Source organism: Sorex araneus, chromosome 2, assembly GCF_027595985.1.
Source record: "Sorex araneus isolate mSorAra2 chromosome 2, mSorAra2.pri, whole genome shotgun sequence".
Taxonomy (NCBI): Eukaryota; Metazoa; Chordata; class Mammalia; order Eulipotyphla; family Soricidae; genus Sorex; species Sorex araneus.
Window position 1 is genome coordinate 93,988,245 of NC_073303.1, and position 17,205 is coordinate 94,005,449.

Sequence of the window (17,205 nt, forward strand, 5' to 3'; positions counted from 1 at the left end):
TAAAATAGTTCCTGAAGCTGTGGTAGATGGAACTCCCTTTTTGTCCACAGCTCTGACTAAGTTCGGGCCTCAGCCTCTAGCAGCAACAGAGCCTGACTTCTTAATCTAATATACTTTGGACTTTTATGTTACTGCATGTGTAAAATAACTTAGTCAATGGTATCAGTAAGCTCTCTTTTCATAACACTGCTCCAAATCTGAGTTTCTTCAACAAGTGTTTGCATTCTTTCTGATTCAATAGGTTCGTTAAGCTTTTTTTTTTTCTTTTTTTGGTTCTGGCATCCTCAGCTCAAGTGCTCCACCCAACTTGGTGCTCTTCTGGAAGAACTTTTTTTTTTTATAACACACTAGGAACGTTTATTTTTTAAATTTATTTTATTTTTTAAAATTTTTTGTTCTTTCCATTCAATCACTGTGTGGAAAGTTACAAAGCTTTCAGGCTTAAGTCTCAGTTATACAATGCTCAAACACCCATCCCTTTACCAGTGCACATATTCCACCACCAGGAACCCTCGTATACCTCCCCCACCCCCCCACCTGTGATAAATTGTGATAAATTTCACTTCACTTTTCTCTTTACTTTGATTACATTCAATATTTCAACAAAAAACTCACTATTATTGTTTGGAGTTCTCCCCACTCCAAAGTCAGACCTGTTGAAAAGGAAGCATTTGATAATTTGTTTTACATTGCTGACAATGAAGAGATATGAGTTTTTGGATTTCTGTATTTTAGTAACTAAGTCCAAGGGATTTCTGCCAGAAATTGCATCACTGCAAGCTTGTACCTCCCTTTTGTGGTCGTCATAAAATGGCGGTTGGGGTTCAGTTCACAGTCTGGAGACATTTCTTCAAGAAGCTGCTGATGCCCAAATTAGTTTAGCTGGCCTCCGGGGCCATGGTCATGTAGGAGCAGAGAGCTGGAAGAATTTTTTTTTTAATTAATTTTTTTATTAGTGAATCACCTTGAGGTACAATTATAGACTTACAACTTTTCGTGCTTATGTTTCAGTCATACAATGCTGGAATACCCATCCCTCCACCAGTGCCCATTCTCCACCACCAATGTTCCCAGTATTCCTCCTACCACCCCACCCCAATCCTCCACCCCACCCCACCTCTGTGGCAGGGTATTCCCTTTTGTTCTCTCTCTCCTTTGAGGTGTTGTGGTTTGCAATAGAGGTATTGAGTGGCCATCGTGTTTGATCTATAGTCTACTTTCAGCACGCATCTCCCATCCCGAGTGGGTCCTCAAATCACACTTTACCTGGTGTTCCCTTCTCTATCTGAGCTGCCTTTTCCTCCAGTATGTGAGGCTGGCTTCCAGGCTTTGGGTCTCTTTCCATGCTACTTCTCCATAGGTGTCTAGCTCAGGCTAGTTAAGACTGTAACAGAATGAGTGCCAACAACAAAGGAGAAGAATGAGCCATTTTGTGTGGGTTTCATGCTGTCAAGCCTTTTTTTGTGGTTTGTGATTGACTTTTGATCAAAGCAAATCACATAGCTAAATTCTGATGCAAAGTGGGGAGGAATAAGACTTCCATTAGGAGACAACGCAAATCCACACTGCAAAATGGTGTGTACGAGCAGTGTGAGCAACTCAGGAGACTGGACTACAATCGTCTATGTTGAAAACCATTGTCCTCTGCCTCGACACGAACTGTCAGTTCATGGAACCTTATACAGGGCAGGTGCTGGTCCATAGGGAAAGAAGGTAGAAGGATGTTGGTATAGATAATAGCAGAGTCATTAAAGAGATAACATATCCCCCAGATACGGGTACAGGTGCTCTCAAGGGAGAGTCTTCCACTGCATTTGGAGTGACTTTTTATTTTAATCTATCTGGGGGCTGTATTGGGGGAGGAGTTTATGGCCACAGCTGATGGTACCCAGGGCTTACTCCTGACTCGATGCTCAGGGATCACATTTGGCAATACTCAGGGGCTGTATGTATGCCAGGGATGAAATCTGGGTCTCTCTGACCTGGGTCAGGATTTTTAAAGGAGTGAGTTAAGGTGAGGAATAGCAGAAGTTGTTAGGTTTAAAGTAATATGAGTGAGGTAGTGCTAAAATTTCATATGCATATAAGGATGACATGCCTGTGATTATAACACATGTATCATTAGCATTTAATTATCTCTCAGGGGATATGTAAGTAAATGGATATTTGGGCTTTAATGAGGAGAAAAGTAAAAGTGGATAGGGATAGTGGATTCACTGAGCGTGCTCAGCAGTGGCCCAGTCTGGTTTTCTAAAATTCTTCATTTTATTAGGAAGCCCATAAACACGAGGGTTGCTGGGTTGGAGTCCCAGGGCCCCTGTCATTTTCATCAGAGATGTGAGTTGTTCCTTTTTGTTTCTTCTGATAGTTTCCTACACAGCCTCTTCTTTAAGATGACTTTGATTGAGAAACCATTCAACATATCATTAAATCGGAGTTATTCTTTCAGACTAAGCTCTCATTCCTTCCTCAGTTCTCTCACAAGTTCTTTTTCTCATCTTTTATTGCATTGCCTTGAATGGTTTGTTTGTCTCTCTTTTCTTCACCAGGCTTCTTGAGGGCATGAACGGGGATGTTTTAACCTGTTTGGCGCTTGACTCTGTAAGGAAATAAGTGGGCGCTTATTGAAAATTGGGATGAAAATGGTCTATTGTATGGTGTATGATGAAAAATAGACTTTGATGTTGAACATAACATGGTGCCTATACGTATATATGCATATAGACATCATCACTGTCACTGTCATCAATGTCATCCCATTGTTCATCAATTTTCTCAAGCAGGCGCCAGTAACATCTCCATTCGTCCTAGTCCTGAGATTTTAGCAGTCTCTCTTTACTCGTCCTCCCCAATGGTGCTGCATTGGAGGCTTTTTCAGGGTCAGGAGAATGAGATCTATCATTGTTATTGTTTTTGGTATATCGAATATGCCACGGGGAGCTTGCCAGGCTCTGCTGTGTGGGCAGGATACTCTTGGTAGCTTGCTGGGTTCTCCAAGAGGGAGAACTAGACAATAAGAGGTCACTTCCGGGAGCTTTGTTTTATAGTCTCTGGATCTTGGCCATTGATGGTTGATGGGATTACAGGGGGGGTGGCGTGTCGGGGGGAGGACAGTTTGGCAGTTTGAGAGTGTGACTGCCTAGCTACTGGAAAGTGAATGGGGGAATCTGGGTGGAGAAGACCAAGTCCCAATTCGAGCAGGCTTGGAGATCTCAGTCCAGGCTTCCGCACACCTACGTTCCTCTGCCAGTTCCTGTATGTGTGAGGCTTGTCTGGGCATGTGGAGAGTGTCCTTGGGCATGGCTGTGGCTGGGTTCTGGAGGTCTTCGGCTGCCGGGGCTCTGCTCAGGGTGCGGAGGGAAACTCAACCCACCCCCTTCCAAGGGGCCTCAGTGAAGACAGCCAGGCATGGGGGCAGGATACAAACATATCAATATTAATCTATAATGCTGTTAGACATATCAATGTTAATTTATAATGCTGTATACCAGAAACCTATTCAATGCTACAATCCAGAATAATCAATAAAAATGTAAGTAAAGTAAAATAAAGCAAGGCTTGAAAATGGTTTGAATCAGTCTTCAACTTAATATTCTTTTCTTTTTTTACTTACATTCTTTGTCAAAAATAAAAGCAACAGGGGCTGGAGTGATAGCACAGTGGGTAGGGCATTTGCCTTACACATGGCAGACCTGGGTTCGATTCCCAGCATCCCATATGGTCCCCCAGCACTGTCGGGAGTGATTCCTGAGAGCAGAGCCAAGAGTAACTCCTGTGCATCACTGGGTGTGACCTGAAAAGCAAAATATAATAATAATAATAATAATGTAAAAGCAACAGCATTTAAAAAAAAAATTGATCTTATGTTAAAGTTAACTTTTGTCATTGTGAACTTTTCCCCCTAAAACACATTACTTTAGTCTGTTCTTGGAAGAGAAGGAAATAAAATCAATTGACATTTGAAAGACATTTTACCAAAAAGTTGAATAGTGCTCCTTAAAATTGTCAAGGTCATTGTAAACAAGGAAAGCTCAAGAAACTGCCACAGCCAAAATTTTCCCCAGAGACATGACTCCCCAGTCAAATGTTCTGTCCTCAACTGACTTTCAAAACAGGGAACAAAAGCCTTAAACCTATTTTTAAAAGTATACTAATTAGTAATGCTCTGTTAATACAAATGGATTCATTATGATTACTGTTTCCTACTAATATAAGGTGTTAACAACAAGTGGAATTAGTTCCACTATGCTGTCTTTGCAACTTTGTCAATTGACATGGAATTTTCTTTACAGTGTTATATAGGTGAGCCAGAGAGATTGCTCAAAGTGCCAAGTGCATGTTTTGCATGCAGGAGGCTCAGGTTTGAGCCTTAGTACTGCATAGTTCCCTGAGCATAGAACAAGGTGTAGCACATGGGCACAGGCGGATTTGACACAAAAAAAAAACAGAAAGAAAGAAAGAAAGAAAGAAAGAAAGAAAGAAAGAAAGAAAGAAAGAAAGAAAGAAAGAAAGAAAGAAAGAAAGAAAGAAAGAAAGGAAGGAAGGAAGGAAGGAAGGAAGGAAGGAAGGAAGGAAGAAAGAAAGAAAGAAAGAAAGAAAGAAAGAAAGAAAGAAAGAAAGGAAGAAAGAAAGAGAGAAAGAAACAAAACAAAACTGTGTGTAAATATGTAACTCATTGGAGCAGTAGAGTTAGCAGTAGAGATAGCAGTAGAGATAAAAATAAATTCCTTTTATCTTGAGTCCTCTTCAGAAGATGGCAGATGAGCTAAATGTCAAAACTGATTTTAACCTTGACTCTTCTTCCCTTTCAGTTGGGACCATTTTCATATCCAACCTTTGTGAGCTGGAAATGCCAAAAGAAGTAATTAGCATCTCCAGGGCCTGTGAGGAACAAATACTTCAGTCTTTGTGATGGGAAAGCAGAGATGGACATGCCCTCAACCTGCTGAGGTAAAAACTAACCTCTTCTGACACTAGGGATGTGCACCATCTTTTCTGGTGTCAGCCAGATTCAGCACCGGGTTGGGGAGAGTTGTGTACCTCTTGTGGCTTCCTGTTAACCTGATTACTCCCTTGGAAATATTCCACACAGAAGGAATGCTGGAAAAAAGTGGTGGTCAGTTGGAGAAGCAATAAAAACTGCTTCTTTTCTCTTCCCCCCTCCCCAACCTTTTTTTTTTTTTATTTTTGGGGCCATACCTGGCGATACACAGGGGTTACTCCTGGCTCTGCACTCAGGAATCACCCCTGGCGGTGCTCAGGGGACCATATGGGATGCTGGGAATTGAACCTGGGTTGGCTGCATGCAAGGCGCTGTGCTATCCCTACCAGCTGTGCTATCACTCCAGCCCCTCCCCCACCTTTTTTTAAAGTTGCAGTCAAAGTAACATGGTTACAAGAATATTTTCATTCATGTTTATGGTGAATAAAAGTTTTGCTTCTCCACCATCCTAGTCTCTAGTCTCCTCCCTCTTTTTTTAATGAAATTCCGTTTCTGTCAACTTGATGACTTGATTCTGTATTCAAAATTCAAGGAATTGTTGTCTTAGATGCTTCCCATTCCAATTTTTATTTTGGTTTTGGTTTTGTATATACCACAGATGATTGATAGCACCAGGTATTTATCTTGCTCCCTTTGACTTATTGATTTTGCTTAATATGACCCACCTTCTGCTCCATTTCATTTGTGGCAAAAGGCAAGGATTCCATCTCTTTTTATAGCTGAGTGCTATTGCAATGTATATATATACCAAAAGTTCTTTTTTTATATATAATGTAGGAGTACTGCTATTTATTTAGCCATTGATTAAGTGATTGAATTGGGCATGAACCCCACACTACTTTTTTTTTTGCTTTTTGCTTTTTTTGTGTCACATGGCGATACACAGGGATTACTTTTGGCTCATGCACTCAGAAATTACTCTTGGCAGTGCTCAGGGGACCATATGGGTTGCTGGGAATCGAGCCTGGGTCGGCCGCATGCAAGGCAAATGCCCTACCCTCTGTGCTATCGTTCCAGCCCCTCCTTTTTATAAAATTCAGAATGTTAATTTTATTTTAATATTATTCCCCCCTTTTTTTAAATTCACCTTGAGATACAGTTAAAAAGTTTTCATGTTTGAGCTTCAATCAAACAATCATCAAACACCCATCCCTTCACCAGTGCACATTTTCACCACCCAAATCCCCAGTATTCCCCTCCCCCCATTCCAACCCTTCCCCAGCCTGTGTGGCAGACAATTTCCCCCATACTCTCTCTCTACTTTGGTTACATTTGATATTTCGACACCAGTCCCACCACCACTCAAACCCGCTGAGAAGGCAATGTTAGATGATTTGTTTTGTATTGCTTGTTATGGATAGAATATAATGTCCAAGACATTCTGTGGCACTCTCTTCCAGGAGCTTTAGTTTATAGTCTCTGGGTCTTGGCAGTCGATGAGATTATATGACACCAGGGGCAGTTTATGGGTGTAACTGTCAAACTACTGGAAAACTGGGAAGCTGGGGGTGAGGAGGCCCAGTCCCGATCCGAGAGGGCTTGGAGATCTCAGTGACAGGTTCCCGCATATCTGAGTTTTCCTGCCAGTCCCCTCTTGGGTGAGTTTCGTCCCATCTTGGGTGAGTTTCGACCTGTGTTGGAGAGTTTCATCGCCTCTTGGGTGAGGCTCATCTGAGTGTGTGGAGAGTGGCCTTGAGCATAGAGGCGTTTGGGTTGGTTTTTTTTTTTCCCCCTTAAACCAGCAATTATTTATTTTCAGTTCTTGTTGACAATGTATTTTTATAAATTCCATCCCAAATTTACAGAATAAATATATAGGTTTTAAGGATAATGATAGAGATTTTTTATAAAGATCTTCAACGTAATTTTATCCTGTTTAAAGTTTTTTTTATTTATTTATTGATTCACCGTGAGATATAGTAACAAAACTTTTATTTTTGAACTTCGACCACACAGTCATCAAACACCCATCCCTTCACCCGTGCATGTTTTCCACCACCAAAATCCCCAGTATCCCCTGCTCCCCTTTCCACACCTCTCTCTGCCTGTGTGGCAGATAATTAGCACAATACTCTCTTTCTGTACCTTAGTTCAATATTTGGAGACCCTTCCCACCACCACTCATACCTGCCAAAAAATGCAATGCTAGACAATGTGTTTTATATTGCTTATTATGGATACAATATAATGTCACTCTAGGAATTCTAAAATTTCAATAATTAGGGTCTGAAGAGATCACTGCAGCAAGTTGCTGAGGTCCAAGATTCATTTGTGTGTCTCTGGATCATGGCCATGTGGTAGCTTAAGTAGACGGTGGCTGGATGTGGCGTCATCTCAGAGTCCCATGAAGGCAGGGGGACGGAGAAGGGCCCATTCCTCCCCTGTCCCATGAGGCCTGGCGTTTGCCACCACCTTTGCTCATACCTGGAGCTTGCCGCTGACTTCTAGATGGCAGCCATCAGGGCTCCTAGAGGGCAGGTGGAGACAGCACTGGCCCCCCTCTGAAGCAGCCCATGGGAAACGGCCTATTGCAAAGTCCAGAGCCAGAGCCATCTTTGCAGCAAATTGCTCGAATTTGAGATTTGTTTGTGTGTCTCTGGATCATGCCCGTGTGGGAGCTTTAGTGGACGGTGACCAGATGTTGCATTATCTCGGAGTTCCGTCAGGGCGGGGGGAGGTGTTTGGGTTTTGGAGGTTTCCGGCTGCTGGGGTTCTATTTGGGGAGAGGAGGGAAACTCAACCCACCCCCCTCCGAGGTGCCCCGCTGAAGACAGCCTGGCATGGGGTCACTACATTCTGCGGTGCTCTCTTACAGGAACTTTAGTTTATAGTCTCGGGATCTTGGCCATTTATGAGATTACGTGGCGCCGGGGGCAGTTTGTGGGTGTAACTGCCACAAACTGATGATCTGGGGGGAGGAGGCCCAGTCCCGCTCCAAGTGGGCTTGGAGATCTCAGTCACGCGTTCCTGCTTACCTCTGTGCTACTGGCCCTAACGGCATCTTTTGATCTCTTGAGAGATTTATGGGTCTCTGAAATGAGGCCAATAAATGAGCTCATATAGCTGAGCCTGAGGTGGTTTGTGGATGTGGCTCCCACATACCTAATTTTTGGCCATTTAATTTCTTGCTAAACTTGGCTCCAAGTTGTTGAAGCCTGGCCAAAGGCACAGCAGCAATTTGGGGGTATCAGGAAGCCTGAAGGCACCATCAGGCTGTTCATGCACTCGCCCTGCAGGTACAGGTTTACCTGATGGCAGCACCATCCCCCCCACAAGTTCTTTATCCACTCATCTGTCATTGGTCACTTGGGACAGTCAACTAACTATAAGAATTCGTAGAAAAAGTTGGATTAGGGGCCACATTATATCAGAAGTGCATTCATGTAACGAAAGATATAAAGTGAAACTGTGTTCTGGGAAAACCAAATAACTCTGCCCCACAGGAAAAATCTGTCTTGACCATCTATTTTCTTTGTTTTGCTTTGATTTGGGGCCACGCTCAGCAGTGTTTAGGGCTTACTCCTGGCTCCATGCTAAGGGATCATGCCTAAAAGAACTCAGAACCACTGTGTGGTGCTGGGGTAGGACCCGGGTTGATCACATGTAAGAAAAGCTCCCTGCTGGCTGTACTATTGCTTTATCACCTATCCTGGTTATTTTTATAACTAAGGTTTTATTGGTACTAAGACATATATATGCAAGTCCCCTGTCTAGAGCTAAGATGTGCACATAAGTGACCACTCCCTATCTCAGTAGTCACTCATTTGGAATGTGGGGCCTCTGTTAAAGAAAATCAAAGGCCGCAGTATTTCCCAGGGCTAAAGATAGGACAAGCAGATAGGAACAAGGATAGGAAGTAAATAAGTTAAAGATCAAATGTCTAAAGCTTTGGAAGAATGATAGAGACAAACAGTGACAAAGAAGTAAAATTTGTCTCTGCTAACAATTTGCACTGATTGTGTATGGAGACTTCCCCATGCCAAGAAACATTTTTCTCATGCCAGCAGGGGAGGAATTCAGTTCAACTCCTTTCTGACACTCTCTACCATTAGATTCCAGAGGGTAAGATGACCCTGTATTTCAGACACCGGTTACAGGTCTAGATTGTTGCTACCTTTGATTCTAAGAAACTTGCTTTAAATCAGTGGTTCCCACAACCCCTTCTTGAAGTTTGATTCACTTGCTACCGTGAATCACAGGACTTGAGAAATTTGTTTTCTCATCAGATCACAAATGTATTTCAAAGTGAGCATCTGACAGGAAGATAGAACAAAATATGGGGAAAAGGGAAGGAGCATCCATGTACTTTTCAGGTGCTTCTCTCTCCACAAATCTCCACAGACATCTCTTTAAGGTAATATTCAGAAGCTCTCTAAACCAGGCTTGGTTGTTTTATTTTTTATTTATTTTGTTTCACTTCACATGGTTTTATGAAATGTGTATTTAAAAAACAAAGACAGAACATTTTAAAACTCAATTTTATTTTGTACAAATATAAAAATATTGAAGTAGTATATCTAAAAATCACAGACAATAAATATTAGGAAAAGAACTTGCATCCTGTTGCTTTTGAGATTACGTGTCAAACTTACCTCTGTTTAAATGACGGCAAAGTGAGTCTTACCATGGAAGTGTGAAGTATCTGTCCACATAATCTATCTCTGATAGAATAATTATATGTTCACTGGATTATATGGAAAAAGAGTCTTTGTCAAATTTAGTATCCACGTAAGATACAAATTTAGGAAGACTTAATCATCTTTGATTTGATAAAAAGCATAAAAAACATCAACTAGTATCATAAAAATTATGATACTTGCCAGGCAGGGCCTGGCAAGCTACCCGTGGCATATTTGATATGCCAAAAACAGTAACAATAAGTCTCTCAATGAGAAATGTTACTGGTGCCCGCTCGAACAAATCGATGAGCAACGGGATGACAGTGACAGTGACAGTATCATAAAAATTATGTTCAATGCAATAATTTTTTTAAAAAAAGAGCAACAAAGTAGAATTGAAATAAAACCTTTTCCTTTCAGTTTTTTAAGAAGACTTTATTAGTTTAGCATAATTGATAGCCATTGGCAATTGAACTCAATCTCTAACCCATGTCTTCCTTAAAAACCAAGAGACGGGATTAGCAATTCCAGCTACCTAATTTCTTGATCAATTGCCCTCCTTACTAACCAGCTCCCCAGTCTTAATCCCATTTGTATTTAAAGAAAAAAGAAAAAGACATCCTATGACTTGCAAAACTTTTTTCTTTTTTTGATTTTTGGGTCATACCCAGCGATGCACAGGGGTTACTCCTGGCTCTTCACTCAGGAATTACCCCTGGCGGTGCTCAGGGGACCATATGGGATGCTGGGATTAGAACCTAGGTCGGCCGCGTGCAAGGCAAACGCCTTACCCGCTGTGCTATCGCTCCATCCCCGACTTGCAAATCTTAATAAAATTTAGTGATTTGAGAAATTGTGTTTGAAGACCAAATGTGTATGAGAAATATATCTTGGTTATCTGAATAGCCTGATTAATTGATATTTCTTGTAAATCATAATATATTAGAAATGGTTTGTGAGTTTACATTCAAAGAACGTGTTGAAAAAAGTAGTGATCAGTGGAACTTTGCCAGTTCAATTTAACCTCCTCTATGTAGTCATCCAATAGAGAAAGCCTTAGACCTAACAATAATTCTTCCATCTTAGATGCGTCAGAATTGGAGGTATTAGAGAAGTACTTGTGGGATAAGCCAGTGTGTAGTCAAGAGTGATAAAGGCCATTACTGGGAGCATGGTTTGAATGAATGAATTTTAAGAAGAAAAAGAATATAAATTCTCAGAGGCAGCACATTGAAAAAAAAAAAAAAAGAATCCCCAGGTTGCATGCTTAGGAGTAGGTCTTTCTTAACCTTGAATTGCCTAAAAGAGAGCAAGAGCAAGCAGAGATTAAGGTGATGAAGAATGGTTCAGGTAATGTGCATCCTATACCTAGATGTACACCAAATCCTATATGTATCTGCATCCCAGATCTAGATCAAAAAGAGACCTCTGTCTCTCTTCTCTTGACTGCAGGTGAGCACTAGAATAATTTGAAATAGGTGTTTCTTTTTTAAATTTTTTTGATTTTTTTGGGTCACACCTGGCGGTGCACAAGGGTTAGTCCTGGCTCTGCACTCAGGAATTACTCCTAGCAGTGATCAGGGGACCATATGGGATGCTGGGAATCGAACCCAAGTCGGCCACTTGCAAGGCAAATGCCCTCCCCACTGTGCTATCGCTCCAGCCCCCAAAATAGGTGTTTCTGTAACAGATCTTTAAACAATGCAGCCTAATGCGGGCATTGGGGAATTAAACGTAAAAATAAGAAAAGGTATCAATTTTTTTAGTTCTTACTTCAAGCCAAGCATGACAGTGATGATGACAACAGTGATACCGTTTTCCATCCATTCAAAGCTTATTATGCACTGTATGCACTGTTCTGCTATGATTACTATTGCTGTCAACTTAACTTTATTAACCATGTAGGATGTGCCTTTTTTGTGTCCAAAAGATTTCTGATCGATCTTCTTTCATCATTTGAACATTCTTTTCAATGACTTTTTCTTCAATTATTTTATATTATTGGAAATTTAAAGATAAGTGCAGCTGCCACTCCCAGATACCCTTCATGTGGTTCCTCAAATGTTCATATTTTACTATATTTACACTATTATTCCTCCATACTTTACTGAAGTCAGAAAAATTAAAAAGTTTTTGAGGGGGAAGTGAAAGCATGGACTTCTAAAGTGGTGTGCAGGAGGGGCCAGGAGGCCTCTTCTGACACTTCTCAGCAAAACATGTTGGTTAGGGCCTGAGGATATAGTGCTGGGTGGGGCCTGTGGTTTGAGGATTGCCTGTGCCACCCAGTTGGTGCTGGAGGCCTCCAGGGCTGCACTCAGCAATGCACATTGGTCTGTATGGTGCTGGGGATTGAACTGGAGTCAGCAGCATGGAACGAAAGCCCTGTAACCTCTGTTCTATCTCTTTCACCCTTAGAAAACTCTTACAACTATAACAGAAAAACATAGATTTGCTACTACTAATTCCATTTTCAGACTGCATCCAGATGGCAATCAAGTCTTTCATGGCAAAGAAAAATCCAGTTAGTATGTATCATAAATTTTTTTCCAGAAAATTCCCCTTGCCTTTTATTCCATGCCTTTTGGAAACATTCCAGCCAGTTAATTTTTCAGATTGTGCCTCACTTCATGTTTGTCTGTTGTTCCCTCATGATTAGGTTTAGCTGTTATGCCTTTACCAGCAAAGTCATGTGGGCGATGTGGTATCATTCCCAGGACCACACATTGGGATTCTGAGTGCCAGGCGGTCTGACTGCTCCATAACTCTGATTTGGCTTTACCATTTGGGTTAAGGTGGTATCTATCTGCATTTGGAAGTACTATTTTATCTTTTTAATTTAAAGTAAAAATTAAATTACTTTTTAAATTTAATCGATACCACAGCGGTTGGGCTTTTGCCTTTAGATTCCTCTGCCCCTCTCGGAGAGCCCGGCAAGCTACCGAGAGTATGGAGCCCGCACGGCAGAGCCTGGCAAGCTACCCGTGCGTATTGGATATGCCAAAAACAGTAACAATAAGTCTCTCAATGAGAGACGTTACTGGTGCCTGCTCGAGCAAATCGATGAGCAGCGGGGTGACAGTGAATTTATATTATGGGAGGGGTCAGAAATACAGTACAGCTAGTAGGGCAATTACCTTGCATGCGGTCAACCCAGGTTTAATTTATAGCATCCCATATGCCTCTCAGCACTGTCAGGAGTAATTCCTGAGTGCAGAATCAAGGATAACCCATGAACATCACCCGTTATGGCCCAAAAACTTAAAAAAAAAAAAAAGAAAAGAAAAAGAAAAGATAAAAAGAACATTTTCTTGGGATATACTAACTTTATGTAAAGTCTCCAGTATACCCTCCAGTAATATATAATCCCCTAGATTTTATGTCTATTGGTGATTCTTGGATGAATCGGTTTTTTAATTTAATTTAAAAGTTAATTTGTGGCAAAGAGACAGTATAGTGTGTATGGCATTTGCCTTGCATGCGGCCAACCTAAGTTTGATCCCTGGCACCCCACATAGTTCCCTGAGCACTACCAGGAATGATTCCTGAGTGCAGATCTAGGAGTAACTCCTGAGCACAGCCAAGTGTGCCTCCCCCATTTTAATTTAATTTTGCCTATTCAATTAATGTTAGTTTAAAGCAATATATGGCTTCCAGATGTGTGGCATTGTGATTTGCATCCTATATATACATTCTGATTGCCATGAAAGTCTATAATTTCTTTTTGCCACCAGACAATTGCTCTGCCTTATCCATAATTTGTTCATCCCCATTCTCTTTTTCTCTCTAATAGTCACTGTTCTGTTGTCAGAATGGATGAGCAAGTTTTTTTTTTTTTGTTCATTCATTTACTTTGTATTTATATTGTTGTATCTGAGGGAAACCACACAGTGTTTGTCTTTATCTGACTAATTTCACTAGGTATAGTAGTCTTGAGGTTTTTCCTTGCTCTTGAATTTGACAAAATTCAATCTTTTTCTTCCTTCCTTCCTTCCTTCCTCCCTTCCTTCCTCCCTTCCTTTCTCTTTCTTTCTCTCTTTCTTTCTTTCTTTCTTTCTTTCTTTCTTTCTTTCTTTCTTTCTTTCTTTCTTTCTTTCTTTCTTTCTTTCTTTCTTTCTTTCTTCCTTTCTTTCTCTCTTTCTTTCTCTCTTTCTTTCTCTCTTTCTTTCTCTCTTTCTTTCTTGTAATCAAGCACTAATCAAATGTGTGCGTATACCACTTCTTTGTATATGGTGGGATGGGAGTCCATACCTGGCAGAGTCATATCCAATAATGCTCAAGTGTTGCTCCCTGTGGAGTCAGGGATTGTGCCCAGGACTCCCTCAAAGTATGTGTTCCAGTCTTTGAGTGATCTCAGCACCTCATCTTCTTTGTTCATACACCCACCAATGAACATTGAGGTTCTTGCCATATTTCCCTTTTCCCATAACTGTTAAAAGTTATACTGTAGTGAACATGAGGCTGTGTATCCCTCTTCAACTTAATTCTGCTTTGTGTTCTAAAATTAAACATTGTGGAGTGAAATAGATGGATTGTGAGATATTTCTTATCTTAATTTTTTGAACAAACTCTATATCACTCTTCTTAGGGGTTGCTGCAATGGATATGCCCATCAACCATGTAGGAAGCTGCCCTTTTCCTCTCATCCTTCCCATCCCTTATTTCTTATATTTTTTTCTATTGGGCATTCTTGAAGGTGTAAGGTTATACCTCACTGTGGTTTTGCTTTACATGTCCTTAATAAGAAATGCTGATGAACATCTTCCTGTGTTTCTGTTTGCCATCTGCATATGTTCTTAGGAGAAGAATGCATTTATATTTTCTTCCCATTTTTCCATCAGGTTCTTTGGTTGTTATTGTTAAGTGGAAGAACTCTGTATGTGTTGGATATTCACCATACCCTTGTTAGTGGTATGGTTTCTACTCCAGCATCAGGAAAGTTAGGGTTAGGGTTATGTGAGTGGGATGCCCCCTTCATTCACTCCCCAGGATCCATATTTACTCTGCGTCACTCATGGAACCTTGTAGCATCTAATACAGGGTGTCTGGAGGTGATGTGGTCATATGGGGATATGTATGGGGTTGTGCGTGTGCATGTGTCTATTGTGGTAGCTACCCTTTGCTTTTGAAGATCTTGATCAAGTCAAGGGCATGATCATAGAACTGGGCCTCTCTGTGTGGGGTGGAGGGGGGAGGCATTTTCTATCCTTTGGGAACAGGAAGTGCTAGGGACTGAACCTAGCACTTTATCCATGTAAAACACACATTCTGTCACTAAACCTCATCTCCAGCCTAGGCATTTCTTCTCTTGCAGTGGGATTTAACTTAAACACATCATTCCCTCCACCTAGCCAAAAATAGATGCAAAATGTGCACTTGATCAATTCTAGTTTCATTTCTGCATTAGGTATTTCTGAGCTGTGATCCATGCACAGTTCTAGGCAGACAAAGCGCTAGGTAGTTCCCAGTCCTAGCAAGGACTAAAGAAAGAGAAAATATTGACGGTAAACAGGAGAAAGAGACCTAAATGACAGGTAGGATCTACCAAAGTAGAGGATTCTGGAAGATCATAGTGTAAAGGTTTGGTCCAGGAGATGTTTCTAGAACCAAATCACTCAGAAGGTAGGAGAGAACAAGCAATAGATAGGGGTAGAGCAGAGCCTTCAAATGAAAGGGCTTGAGTCGGGGCTGGGGGCATAAGTGCTTTTCAGAAGAGTTGGTAACCATCCTCCAATCTTCCTCTGTCCCACCTTTCAGAGCCTGGCCTGTTTCTCCTCTGGCGGCTGGGATCAGGCTTGAAGAGTCACATGCATCAACATTCTGCCTCCAAATCCCTGCATTTCCTCCACCAAAAAGAAAACGTTATCAGTTGGCCCAGAGGCAGCCTGGAGGCCAAGGCATTCCAACTAGATAAGGAGACTGACAGCCATTAGATATTAAAATAGATGGCAGCAAAAAAAAAAAAAAAAAAAAACTTGTGGAATTTCCACTGCTGATAACTTTTACAAAAAGAGCATCCATTGGAGGAATAGGGTTTGTTCCCCATGGAAGAGCAGAGACTTAGAGAAGCCTGCTTTTAAATATCTGCAAGGCTGAGGGAAGGATTAATTTGTTCTGGGAGATTTGAAGCTGGGAAGCCAAGCAGCATGAGAGAAATTAACTGAGAGAGGGAGGGAGATTGCAGTTCAGGAGGTGTTTTTCCTCCCTTTCTCCTCACCCATTCATTCATTCACTGAACACGAGGAGATCCCTCACTCTGTGCCAAGCTCTGGAGGAATAAGAGTAAGATAAGAGAAGCGTTTTCAAGATTTTGATAGTTCAACAAGAAGCAGACAAATGAGCAGACCAGTGGTGCCCACAGACAGTTCTGAGACCTGAGAGCTGAACTTTGTCTCATTAGGGAGCTCATGTTGTCTATGGAAGCATGGGGCTCTGGGGGTGGGGAGGAGGTAACACCTCCTCCCTTCTTGATTGATCCACCAGTACCTTGCAGAGGATGTGCCCAGGAAGGTCAAGGCAAGTTCATGTTTGTGTGAGCTCCAACATGACATGGACATGCAAGTCCCAACCTCCCGATCTCCCAGGTCTCCCAGCTTTGCATTGTCCACTCTCGAAGAAAAGATTTCTGGAGAGTAAAGCACAAAAAGTTTATGAAAAAGGGAGGGAGGAAAAGAGAATGTGGGCTTCTCCAGAGAAAGGAAAGAGCAATTCTAGGGCCAGAGCAGTGGTTCAGGGAGTTTGCTGCCTGCCTTGCACACTGCTGACCCAGGTTCTATCCCCAGAACCGCATATGCCCAGCCCGCCCCCAGACCCCTGCCACAGTCTCACCAGTAGTGGTCCTTGGGTGCAGAGCTAGGAGTGAACCCTGAGTACTGCCGGGTGTGACCCAAAACAACACAAAACAGAGCAAAGGAAGGAATTACACACCCCAAGTTGGGACTGGGGGGTGCCCAGAAATTCCCACTTAAAAAAAATTTGGGGGGCCAATCTGGGCTGAGGATCCTTTCTTCCAAGCTGCCTGGTCTTGGGACTTTCTCCTTTACCTAAGAGTCCCTTGCTAAATACCCTGCCACAGAGGCAAGGTGGGGCGGGGGGATGGGATGGGGGGTGGGAGGGATACTGGTTTCATTGGTGGTGGAGAATGGACACTGGTGGAGGGATGGGCTCCTGAACACTGCATGAGGGAAAAACAAGCACGAAAAGGTATGAATCTGTAACTGTACCCTCATTGTGACTCACTAAAAAAAAAAATTAAAAAATAAAAAATAAATAAAAAATAAAAAGAGTTCCTTGCTAGGGTGTTGGCTAGGAGAATGGACTGTGAACTTTTGAGGGTCTTTTCTTCACTCTTATCAGGGCCTTTCATTCCTGCAGACTCTTTCTTCTCCTGAGGGCCCCTTTCCACCCTGTCCTTATCAGATCTCAGATCTCGTTCAAAGATAATTATCTCCAGGGCCCCTGGGTGTGGTCAACCTTCCTTCTTTGGGGCTGGGCAGAGGACTGATCCTAATATAACTTCTTTCCAGATCTTATCTTGGTTTTATTCCTTACAAAAGTTATGGCTTAGAGAGTTCATATTTTTAAAAG

The 17,205-nt window shown here is 41.8% G+C and overlaps 1 protein-coding gene across 1 annotated transcript in view; it reads left to right on the top strand.

The window, feature by feature from the left end:
• The window catches only part of ST3GAL1 (ST3 beta-galactoside alpha-2,3-sialyltransferase 1), a 122,375-nt gene that overhangs the window by 26,398 nt on the left and 78,772 nt on the right, over positions 1–17,205 (top strand). The window contains exon 2 of the mRNA XM_055127025.1: positions 4,812–4,950. The gene's annotated coding sequence lies outside the window, so the exon portion shown is untranslated. The remainder of the gene's footprint in view (positions 1–4,811; positions 4,951–17,205) is intronic.